At 51.8% G+C, this 12,317-nt stretch overlaps 1 protein-coding gene across 3 annotated transcripts in view; it reads right to left on the bottom strand.

Annotated features, from left to right (window-relative positions):
* Window positions 1-12,317, bottom strand: part of PCBP3 (poly(rC) binding protein 3) — a 193,883-nt gene that overhangs the window by 117,702 nt on the left and 63,864 nt on the right. For 2 of the 3 annotated variants that reach the window (XM_072970467.1, XM_072970461.1), the window contains one exon: window positions 3,439-3,508. The exons of the other annotated variant lie outside the window; for it this stretch is intronic. The gene's annotated coding sequence lies outside the window, so the exon portion shown is untranslated. The remainder of the gene's footprint in view (window positions 1-3,438; window positions 3,509-12,317) is intronic. 3 annotated transcript variants of the gene reach the window in all.

The following is a 12,317-nucleotide window of genomic DNA, read 5'->3' as shown; positions in this document are numbered from 1 at the left end:
TTTCAGGAGTCCCAGAGCCCCACAAAGCTGATGGCGCAACAGTGTAGCGCCCCCCAACCCAGCCCCCACCCCATCCCGGCAGGGTTGATCTTCGCCCTCTTTCCTCTGATCTCTGAGGTTCTGGCGACAGGCTCTGAGCCTCTGCGATTGCGTGCACCGTCTCCTAGCTTCCTCCCACAAACTCAGGAATTAACCCTCCTCCCCACCCTGTACCCCCTCCCCTCCCCCGCGCAGAGGTCCACAGGGGGTCCAGGGTTCTGGGTGTGAACAGGGTAGGGCTGGGGTCACAATGCTCCAAAACCCGCTGAGTGTGGCCCTGCTTTCTCTTTGGGACGGCCCCCCTGCCATGCCTGCAGCCCCTGGCCCACCCGCGAGGGAGGCCCTCTGTGTCCAGCCGGGGTGGGGAGGGGTCTGTCGAGGCGTGGGCACAGGGCTGGGTGTCTGGCTGTTCCTCAACAGGCTTCCCACCAGTTTCCTATTTCAGCTTTTCTCCTTGAAGTGAGCTGAGCCGGAAAGCTGATTCCATTAGAAACCTGAGGACGGAAGGTCAGATGTACGAGGAAGGCTTCACATAAGAGCAAACCCACTAGGGCTCTGGGCGGGGCTGGGGCCCCCCAGACCCTTGCGCAGTCTTCAGGGCTGCGTGGTCTCCCTGGCAACAGGACACGGCGCGCTAACGTGGTGCAGAGGGGCAGTGCGGGCAGAAGAAGCCAGGGTGTTTGTGAGAAGGCGATTTCAGGGCGACCCTGTGAAGCGCAGGCTGAAGGTGGGGGGTCACCAAGGACAGTCTCCTCGGCACTGCCCTCCTGCCTGCACTCACTGTCGCTGAGTTTCAGAGTTCTTTTCCATGTTTTCCAAGTTTTCCAGTCGTGCAGTAAAAGTAGTTATCTTGATGCAGCGGGGGGGGGGCGGCATAAAAAGCAAATAATCAACTCAGTATTACCAAGAATAAAAGACCCAAAGTCAATAAAAATCTCAGCAAATTTCGCTATCGTTTGTTAGTTTCCTGAGCTGCATGTAGTCGCAGGCCCCGGCTTGAGCCGGGTGAGGGGTGGGCTCTGCCCTGACCGAGCTGCGGGGCCCTGGGAGCCCGAGTCCCCACAGAACAGAGCAGGGATCAGGACGCCCACCTGCGTCTCAGCACCGCACAAAAGCCGGGGGAGGCCTGTCTGCGGATCCACCACGAAAGACTGCCCTTCTCCACTCTCAGGAAGCGTGGAAAGTTCTCGAAGACGTGCAAATGGAAAACCAAGTTCTTCCAAAGCCACCACCTCCCCTGGGAAACATCCACCGCAGATGAGTTCCGCGGGTTCGTCACACCCACCCCCAGCCCCCCAAGGAAGACATTGCAGGGTTCCACCAGGATTACCAATGCAAGCAGACTCATTTCTGTTTCCACCAGCTCAGTGCTCCTAACAGCTCCCTCCCCACCCGCAGAAGAGGCATGGGTTCCCTGTAAATAGCTTGCTGGCTTCCTTAACCAAGCCCTCAGGGATCCCAGAACCTTCCCCCCTGTCCTTCAGAATCACTGTCTTGGGGCTCAGCGGCCTTGCTGGCTCGGCCTCACAGCCCACGTGCCTCGGGCCTTCTCTGGTGCCCACAGTCGAGCTGGCACACGCAGACAGGGGGAGCAGCTCTGGGCCTGCCCGCCCACCCTACCCAAGCATGTCGGTTTGCCCCCGGAACTGCAGGCCAGGGCGAACCCCTGCCCCCTGTCTGCCAGGGGAGGGACGTGGACAACACCAGCGTCCTGGGAGAGAGGCCCAGCACACACGGGGGCCTGAGTTCCAGAGGCCCTTCCCTCAGGACTTCTGTGGAAATGAGACCCAGGTCTGCACGATTACAAAGCTGGTCCCAGGCCAGGAGGGATTCGGATGTCTTCTAAGAAGAGGGTACTGTTACAGCTTTAGTTTGTAAAAAGAATCCGCAAGGAGAGAAAGAAGATGACCTGGCTTCCCGCTCCCACGCTCAGTCCTCATCCCCGCACTGAGACACGACCCTCCAGGCCCCTGGCACGTCTCCTGCGGCCCTAGTCTCCGGGCCCCGCCCTTCCACTCCCCGCCCCCCACCCCCCAGGCACCCCCGGCCCCTGGCTGCCCTGTGAACACGCCAGGCACGTGGCCCAGGGCCTCTGCTCTGGGCTCCTTCGGCCTCCACCCTGCACTCGCCACAGGCTCTGCTCAGATGCCTGCTCCCCACCCATTCCAAACTTCACCCACCTCCTCCAGCCCTGCCCAGCAAGCGTCACCACCTGACACACTGTGTGACACACTGTGTGACACACTGGCTTACCGCTTCTATGTTCTGTCACCCCCACAAGGTGACACGAACTGATGGAAGCGGGGTTCCAGGCCCATCACAAGCATTCTTAAATATTTGCTGAATGAACGAAAGAGCAGTTAAGGGCTTTGTTCAGGCTAACTAAGAACCCCTCTCTTCAAGTGTCCATCAGCCCCGTCACCACCGTCCCCAAGGGCCTGGGTGCACGTGCTCTCTGACGCCTTGCCACCGTGGCTTGTGTCTCCTGAGGGGGCGGCTGGCGACTCCGGAAGGTCACCATGGTGCTTGTAGGGATCTGCGACCAGGGTCGGCTGAGCCATGACCCCACGACAGCCCCTCAGGGCTGTGGTCGAGACCACCGGGGAGGACAGACACCGAGTCCAGAGCCCACATCCCACGGCTAGGGCAGCTCCCGCTTCCCCCGCCGCCGTGAAGCGGACTCAGGCTCAAGAGGTCAGAGGCCTTGGCTCAGACCCCTACCCCTCTCCTGACAAGCACAGAGATGTCGTCGCCTCCCCAAGCCGTGAACCACGGATCGAAGGACCGCCCCCATCTCGCAGGCGCTGTGCGGTGAGGGGGAGTCGGGTGTGAGATGTGCAGACCAGCAGAGCCAGGACGAAGCAGGCGCCCCCACCGTGACCACATCCGTCCTCCACACAAGACTGCCGCACGTGTATAAAGAAAGATCGTTCACGAGCTTTGGAAAAACGAAGGCATCTTAAAGATAAATTTAAAAGGAATCATTTCTAGGTGCTCTGCAAAACCGGAGTCACAGCCACAAAGGGGTGTCCACAGGGCCTGGACACACACTGTCACAGCCACAGGGCGTACTTGTCACTGCCCGGCTGATGGGCTCTGCTGGAACAGGGGACACGCTGACAGCTCGTCCTCAGGCCCTGCTGGGCGGTTTAGTCAGGTTAACTCTGAGGAAGAAAGGTTAACCAACGAGGAGGAAACTCTCTCTTTAAACACTGCTTCTGCGGAAGCCAGAAGGTAACCGGTGCGCGTCACTGACACCACTGTTGCACCCTGACCTGCGACAGGCCCCTCATGTGACATAAAACCAGGCCACAGGAGAGTCAGAAAGACACAGGGCTTCATACGAAAGCAAGACTTTAAAAATCAACTGATGCAGAAAGAACTGATTTAAAGGCATACCTCTCTAAGGGCAGAGTGAGAGGCACCACCAACATGGAACCCTGTGAAGATCTTCTTTCTGTAGACAGCCCTGTAAACAGGTTAAAAAAATAAAATTATAACTGGAAATCATAGGTAGAAAATAACCCAAAGAATGATCTATCACCTTAGATGTCAAACTTATCCAAATAAAGTAATTCATTAAACGAATACAGTCATAAATCAGTTATTTGGAAGGGCAGAGGCAGTTTCCAAGGAAAAGAAGTCCACGGAAGGTGCTGGGACTGCCCTGAGTCTGGAACTTAAAAGATACTGACAAACACCCCGAGCCCAGACTCTCCTGATCGGAGCCCATGGTGCTAAACCCGAGGGAAGCCTGGGGCAGGGCTGACTCCCCAGTCCCTTTCAGTCTGTGGGGAGCAGGGAGGGGGAGGCAGGGCCCCACCCAGATGCCCACCCCTGTGGTCCCAGCTCCAAGTCTGAGGAGCGCCCTGCCGAGCACCATGAGCCGGCCCGGGCAGACCTAAGGGGCCGCTGCGCGGCAGCCCGAGCCCCTGTCCAGCGCGGGCTGAAGACCAGGGAGAGGGCGCCCATGGGCAGCCACGGCAGGAGAGGAGGAAGCAGGCTGGCCCTCTAGCCGCAAACAACCGAAACACAGAGAAAGGACGCCAGACAAAGGAGCGCTGACCCTGGACGACAAGCAACACGGGACAAGGACCTCGAGGGAGGGACGCCCGGGGTGCATCCTGGCTGCCCAGCTGACAGCTCGGGGGGTGTCTCAGGCCACAGCCCAGGGAGGGGGAACCCAGGAAAGCCAGGGGAGGCCTGAGATGGGAAAACAGCTGAGACTCAAGGAGGCCACAGCACCTGGAATTAGCAGGGCAGAGGGGCAGGAAGGAGACAGCTGGGAAATGGCCCAGGCCCCAGTTGGCGCGGGCTCGCTTGACTCTTCACTGGGACACTGGTCAGCAGGTGGGAGTGAGCGAGCCGCCTGAGGCCAGGGGAGGTGCCAGCAGAAGGAAGCAGGACAAAGGGTGGCTGTGATCACCACGGCTCCAGGAACAGACCACACTCCCAAAACGCAGACGAGGAAACCTGTGACACAGGGGCCACCGGGCTGGGCACTCGGGAGAGCAGAGCCTCAGTGGCAGGGCCACGTCAGCACCAGATTAAACCAGGTGCTGCCTCTCAGTGCTGACAACACACCACCAAAGGGCCTAAGCTTCCCGAGTAACTGAACTACATTCCAAAAAGAAAGTTCAAAATATTTAAAAGAATACAGAACCCAACAACATAAAATCATGCTGTCTTTCATCCACTTAAAAAATACCAGGCATGCAAAGAAGCATAAGAATATATCTCATAATGAGGGTAGCTGATCAGTAAGAAAACCCCCAGAAATCACACAAGGAAATGATTAGTCCATAAGGTCCTTAAATCAGCAATTACAAGCACGGTGCACATGTTCAAGACAGAGGCAAGCACAACATGCCAGGAGAGACTTGAAAAGCATTAAAAATAGACTCATATCAAGTATCTAGAGATGAAAAATATATCTGAGATGAAAAATACACTAGATGGCATTAATATCACACTAGACACTAGAAAAAGCAAAATCAGTCAACGTGCAGACAAAATAATCTGCACATACAAATGGTCTGAAATGACACAGGGAAAGAGAGACTCCCTCTTCAAAAAAAAAAAACCAGAAATATTTGTGTAACTGGACACTCAGCAGGGAGAACAGGATGGGACAAAAACATTTAAAGAAAACAATGACAAAAAATTTTAACCCTTATGAACCCATAAATCCAAGACGGTCAGCAATCCCCAAGCAGGAGAAAACAGGAAGGAAATCAAGCCAAGGAACCTGATAACCACCTAACCCAAAGGAGCAAACCTTAAAAGCAGCCGAAGAAAAAAGAAACATGGTGCACAGAGGGGCAGACAGACACGGTGGACTAAGACTTCCCAGAAACAGCGCAAGCCAGAGCCAACGGAGTGGCATCTATAAGTAACGATGGGAAAAACGGTCAGCCTGAATTACCACACACAGTGAAAATAACTCCCAAATGCAAAGGCCAAAGGAAGACTTCTTCTAACAAGCAAAAGCTAAAGTAATTCATCACTGGCACTTTTAAACTACAAATAATATTAAAGTAGGTCCATCATACAAAAGAAAAACAATATCAGAAGGAAATCTAAATCTACAGAAAGAAATGAAAAACAGAAAATTCATGAATAAATACAACAGCTTTTTAAATTTTAAAGACTGTTTTAAAAGATAATGGACTATTTAAAGCAAAGAATGCTCACAGTGTACTGTGGGGCTTACAGCAGTGTGGAGGCAAAGCGGCGTGAACAATGACACGGGCCGGGGAAGCGAGGCGGACGGGCACTGCTGTGAGGCTTACACTCTACGGGAACTGGGCTGACACTACTTGAAGACAATGAATCCCAAAGAAACTTCTAAAAACAAAGAGAGATAGCTAATAAGCGAGGAAAGGTGATAAACTTGACCATAAAAAGTACTCGGTCCAAATAAGGCAAAAGATAGAGAAAATCTAATAGCAAATCGGACAAATAGAAAACCAATAGCAAAATGATGGTTAAACTCAATCATATCAATAATCACATTAAATACAAATGATCTAAAACATCCTAATTACAATACAGAGATGTCAAGATTGGATAAAAAACAGGACGTCACCATACACCATTTATAGGAAACTCACTTTAAATGTAAAGATAAAATAGGTTAAAGTAAAAGGGATGGGAAAGATGTACTAATCCTAATCAAAGGAAAGCTGGAATGGCTACGTTAACATCAGATAAAGTAGGTTTCAGAGCAAAGAATATTATCAGACGTGAAAGAGAACATTACATAATAATAAAGGGGTCAAAACAACTAGTTAGATCAGTAAAGGATACAGCACGAACAACACTATCCCCCCAGGACAGCTGACATTTCTAGAGCCCTCCACACAGTAACACTCCACATACACTCAAGTGCTGGTGAGGATGTGGAGAAAAGGGCACCTTCACACATGACTGGTGTGAAAGCAAAACCGTGCAGCCTCTGGAAAACAGACTGCCAGTTCCTCAAAACGTTACACACAGAATTGTCACATGACCCAGCCATTCCACACCTAGGTATTCACCCAAAAGAACTGAAGAGAGAAAAGCAGATACTTGTTTACAGCATCATTATTCACAATCGCCAAAATGAGGAAACATCACAAAGGTACATCAACAAATGAATGGATAAACTAATTGTAATCTGTCCACACAACGGAATATTCCACAGCCGTAAAAAGCAATGAAGGGTTGATATATGCTCCAACTCAGAGGAACCTTGAACACGCGATGCTCAGTGAAAGAAGCCAGACAGAAAAGGTCGCATTCCATAGGATTCCATTTATGTGAAATATCTAGATTAGGTAAATCCACAGAGACAGAAAGTAGCTAAGTGGTGTCCAGGTGATGAGGAAAGGACGGAGAGGCGACTGATTACCTAATGGGTGTGCGATGTTCCTCTGGGGTGATAAAAAAAAAAAAAGAAAATCTCAGACTTTGAAAAAAAATCCAAGACTGGGTGGTGGCTGCACAATGTTGAACACACCGAATGCCACTGAGTGGTGCACTTTCAAATGATTCATGCGTGTTATGTGAATTTCACTTCAGTAAAAAGAACAACATAATAAGGAATGTTAAGAACTACTGCATGCCAATAAACTTAACAACTTAGGTGGAATTCTCAGAAGAATAAAGCTATCAAAACTCACTCAAGAAAAATCAGATCACCCTATATATTCAAGTTAAAAACCTTCCCAACAAAGAAGGAGCCACTCAAGATGGCTTCAATGGAAGAAGCACTCAAGGAAGAAATAATACTAATTCTTCACTAACTTATCCTGAAAACTGAATACGAGACCACTTCCCAACTCATTCTACAAGGCAAGCGTTAACCTGATACCAAAACCAAAAAGATACTACCAGTAAGCACATCAATATTCCTCATAAATACAGATGCAAAAGTTCTTAAGTTTTGGCATATACAATCCTACAGTATATGAAAGTGCATCACAACAAAGTGAATTTCAATGCAGAAATGCAACTGACTTTATACTAAAAAAAAAATCAATATACAAGCAGACCTCATTTTATCGCACTTCACTTTATTACACACCACAGAGATTGCGTTTTTCACAAATTGAAGGTTTGTGCAACCCGAGTGAAGCAAATTTATCTGCGCCATTTTTCCAAAAGCATTTGCTCACTTCCCGCATCTGTGTCACATTTTGGTCATTCTGGCACTATTTCAAACCCTCCACCAGCACAAAGATTACAACTCAAATATGCAAAGAACTCTCAAACTCAACAAGAAAACAAACCATCCAATTTTTTTTTAATGGGCGAAATATTCAATCAGATCCTTCACCAAAGAAAGCATGTGGTTGGCATGTAAGCGCACAGAAAGATGGGCTGGTGGGAAAGAGGAAAGTATGTTGTCCGGACCCACCAGGACCTGGCACAGGACTGGAGTGTGCACGCAGGTCCAAATCCTGAATTCGGAGGGGGAGAAATCTAGAACAGGGCCAGACCTCCCAGAGGGGGACAGTGCTCAGGGACAGGCAGCCCAGGGGTGGGAAGGGTGATGCAGTGCCACACAGCCAGCGGGGCCTGGGGAGAGACACTGCATCCCATTGGGCAGCTCCAGCTGCAAGCTCCCTGGGGATGGCCTGGGTCCTCTGCTCCCCTCTACTCACTGCACTGACTTCCCAGGGAGGGCCGCCCCGTCTGCAGCCGGAAATGTTCCTCCCCGACACTGTCCTCTCCCCTGAAGCCCTGTGCCCACTGTCCACCTGTCTATGCCACCTGGGTGTCCAGGGCCGAAGTCTGAAACCAGCCACTGACTTCCGGCCACCTCTCATCGTCCCCTCAGCTGCTCAAGCCCCCGCGTCATCCCCCAGTCCTCACTCACCTCCCTGGCCGCCCCAGCCCCCCAGCTCCGGTCACCACCTCCGTCAGCTCTCCTGCAGGCAGCAGCCTCCCATCTGAACCTTTCTCCCTGACTCCCCAGGGCCCAGAGGGTGAGACATCTTCCCCACCTCTTCCTCACCATCCCCAGCTGCGCTCTTCCCTTCCCTTCCCCCGACCCACCCAGCTTCCCCCATCCCGGGCCGCTGTGTGCGAGGTCCCCTGCGCCACCAGCTGGACCACCAACGCCTCAGCAAGGCCCCCGGGACCACCAGCCAGCAGTCCCCCCACTTTGTCGTCTCCTCTTCTCATCCATCTGGCCTGTGCCTGCTGCGTTTTCAGGTCATTTCCTTTGTTCTGCTCTCTTGCCCCCAGCAGAACAAGCTGTGCTCCCTGCCACAGCCCCGAGCCTGGAAGAGCGCTCGCCCGGTGGGAGGCAGCCCCCGCGCGAGCCGGACGGGGCGCGTGGAAGACACACGGCCAGGCGGGCGGCTGCGCTGCCCTGTGGGGCTCCTCTCCCTGCAGGCTGGGCCCCAGGAGAATGGGCGGAACTTTAATAAGAAAGTGTGCTGGGAGGCCCAGGGTGTGTGTGCCCTTACGCCCGTGGGCAATCTCTCTTTTTTCAGAATCACAGAGTGAAATGATACTTCTCAGACAGGAAAAGAAAGAGAAGACGTTATACCTACCCCTAGGAGACTCGTAATTCAATTAATGAGGAGAAGCACAATGAGGATGCGTGTGACGAGGCGTGCTCCTCCGCTCAGGGCTCGGGCGCTGCGGGTGCTCACACGGCCCAGGTGGAAGCAGGTGGAAGCTGCCGCGGACCGCACGGGGGCCGCGTGAGCCCAGGCTCCCGCACCCTCAGCGGTCTGAACACGACACCCCAGCATCGTGCACGTGACTGCACACCCACGGCAGATTTTACCATTAGAAAGACATCTTAAAAGCACAGACTAGAAATGAGGCACAATTAACAAGCAAACTTTTATTCCGTTTTCAGATTTAGCCACAGACACAAATAACAATCTCACTCTTATTTGAGCTACTGCTTGTAATTTCCCGAATTTTAGGCAGAGAGGACTTTCTTGGAATCTTAGTGTTCCCATCAGAACGTGTACCAGGAGCAGAAGGGGTGGCTTCGTCCTCCTACTGCCCCCTCAGAGCAGAGCTGCCTGCCCAGCCCAGCAGCCTGAGAGCTGACAGCCCGCAGCACAGGGAGGGAGGGCCTTCACTAGATTCCACTGAGGCCCCCACCTTGACTCTGGGCCCCCCCACACACACACATGCTCACATCTGCGCCATTGGCCACCCTCCCACTTACACATTTCACATCAGTTTCAGTGTCCATGTTATGTGGCACGGCAGGGCCCATCGTGATGTATACAGGGAGACACCCAGCTGTCCCACCTCACTTGGCAGGGGCAGGGTGGGGACCCCGCAGGCTCCCTGACCTGGAGCCTTGGCTCCAGCGGCTCCAGTGAGGAGAGGATGAGCGAGCAGAGATCAGGAGAGAGTGGGGGCAGTGGCCACGGGCCTGCCACCTCCCAAGACCCCTTAATGATGACTGGGGTAACAGTGACTTCACAGCAGGACACACTTGGAGCTACAGATCCTAGGAATCTGCTCCAGGTTCCCATTTCTGCTAAGTGGGAGCTCACTCTACAACAGATCTCAACAAAGGAAGAAGAGCAAATGCCACTGCTTTTACCTAAAACTAAACAGGCCAGAGCAAAGGTCTGACTTCAAGAGGACACAATTTCCCCAGATCTGGGGGAAGGAGTGTCTCATTAACTCACCCCTCCAACCGAGCAAATGCAGAGCCCTGCAGTGCCAACAAGAAGTTGGGGTAACTAGGGTTTACAAGAGCTTCTGGGGGAGGACAGGCAAGGATGAGTCCGCTTGACTCCATCCCAGAATCCATCGATGTAATTACTGTTCCTAAGTAATTACACTCTTGGTGATAGTCCCAGCAGAAAGGAGAAGAAGGCGGCCAGGGGGTTGGACCTTTTTACTCCTCCACCTCAAAACATAGCAGCCTGAGGCCAATGCATGGTGGTGACATGGTCTTCAAAGAACGCAGAGGCCAAGACCCTGAGAGACCCTCGCCTGACCTCCGCCCAGCATTGCCCAGCACTGCCCTGCACGCCGGGCTGGGCGTGCTCCCTGGCCTAGGAGAGCAGGCGCTTGCCCATCCGCACGCCTGACGCGGATTTCCTCTGCTCAGCAGCTCAGTGTCATGCTCACAGCACCCACTCGAGTCCTGGGATGGGGTAATTTTGTTTTGTTTTCCTATTTAAGATAGACCATACTCCACGTGTGCAAATAGACACACACATACGTATTTCAGTCTTTTTAAGTTATGTCGGTGGACTTTTTCACTATCCACGTGTAATCATTTATAACAGGACTTTGTTTCAATCTCAGTACATGGACTTCCTAAATTAAAACTTTAAACTTCATTATTTTTACTTTCTTAGTGTTCAGAGTTGGTCACTCTGATGACCAGAATCAGACATGGGAACTCTCACCAGGGTATCGAAGTTGACTAAAATGCATCTTCCAGACTTTGCAGACAACTCCCCAAACACAAGCATTTCAGTCAGGCTCTGCCCTGCCCTCCTCGGAGCTGGCTGCCTTGTGACAGCGGGTCCTGGTCGGGACAGAGGCCAGGTGCCCAGTCCTGTTCTTTACGACAGCAAATGTACATTCCTGCAAAACACATGCTTGCTCTCCGTGCAGAAAGTTCAGAAAAGGCAGAAAAGTGCAAGAAGTATATTTAAAAGCACCTCCAGTTCCCAGACAGAAGCACTGGTAGCAGCAGAGTGTGTTTTCTTCTGGTAGTTTCTCATGGTAACATGCACCTATGTATTTTTTAAAATAAAATGAGACAGATTATAAATGCTTCCAAAATAAAGCTATTATCATATATTTAACATACTGAGCCCTTAATAAAGTATAAACAGCAGCAAGTGTTCCTCTTCAGGTGGAAAAGCCTCGTCGATGTCAGAGGCCCCAGCGTCCCCACCGCCTCCCTCACCTTCCGTGGGCTCTGGGGACGCGCTCGCTACTAACCACTGGTTATCACACGTGTCCACTCCACTTACTGGCCTTTGAACTTGGTACGTGGCGATCTGGCCTACAAAAGTTCTGAAGTCTGGCATTCTTTTAGTTTCCAGGTTTGATGTTATTACTGGAGAAGTCATCCCAAAGATATTCACCCACATTTTCTGCTTTTCTTACCCTCTCGGTCAGTTCCTCAGCTGTCTTTCCTTGTGATGCCACCTCTGGCCACTGTGGGAACATCTGTGCTCCTCCCCTCTGCTGCAGACACACCACAGCTGTCCATGAGTCACCCACATCCACGGCAAAGCTTGCCCCCCCCGCCAAGGCTCAGCTGCACATCCTCGATTCTAAGGCAAGACCGATCCTTTCGCAGGGCAAGAAACTGTGAATGGTTAGCCACATACATCTGAGCAAGTCACACAAATCTGCCCTACTCCCTGCATTCTCCTGTCCAGGCTTCTCACACACTGATCTGCCCTCTCACAAGCCGGGCTCTAGATTCTCTCCTTAGATCTGCTGAGCTATTTGCCACTTTCAGAACGAATACCCCTGCTCCGGTTTCTTCAGTGTTCTAGAACATCTTGCTACCAAAGGTTGCTCCCATGTCTTGGCTATTGTAAATAATGTTGCTGTGAACACTGGGGTGCAGGTGTCTTTTTGAATTAGAGTTCCCTCTGGATATATGCCCAGGGGTGGGATTGCTGGATCATATGGTAAGTCTGTTTTCAGTTTTTTGAGGAATCTCCATACTGTTTTCCTTGAGGGCTACACCAAACCACATTTCCACCAGCAGTGTAGGAGGGTTCCCTTTTTTCCACACCCTCTCCAGGATTTATCATTCATGGACTTTTGGATGG

Source organism: Vicugna pacos, chromosome 1 (genome assembly GCF_048564905.1).
Source record: "Vicugna pacos chromosome 1, VicPac4, whole genome shotgun sequence".
Classification (NCBI taxonomy): Eukaryota; Metazoa; Chordata; class Mammalia; order Artiodactyla; family Camelidae; genus Vicugna; species Vicugna pacos.
The sequence above is the reverse complement of the archived record's forward strand: the minus strand, read 5'-3'. Positions and strand labels throughout refer to the sequence as shown.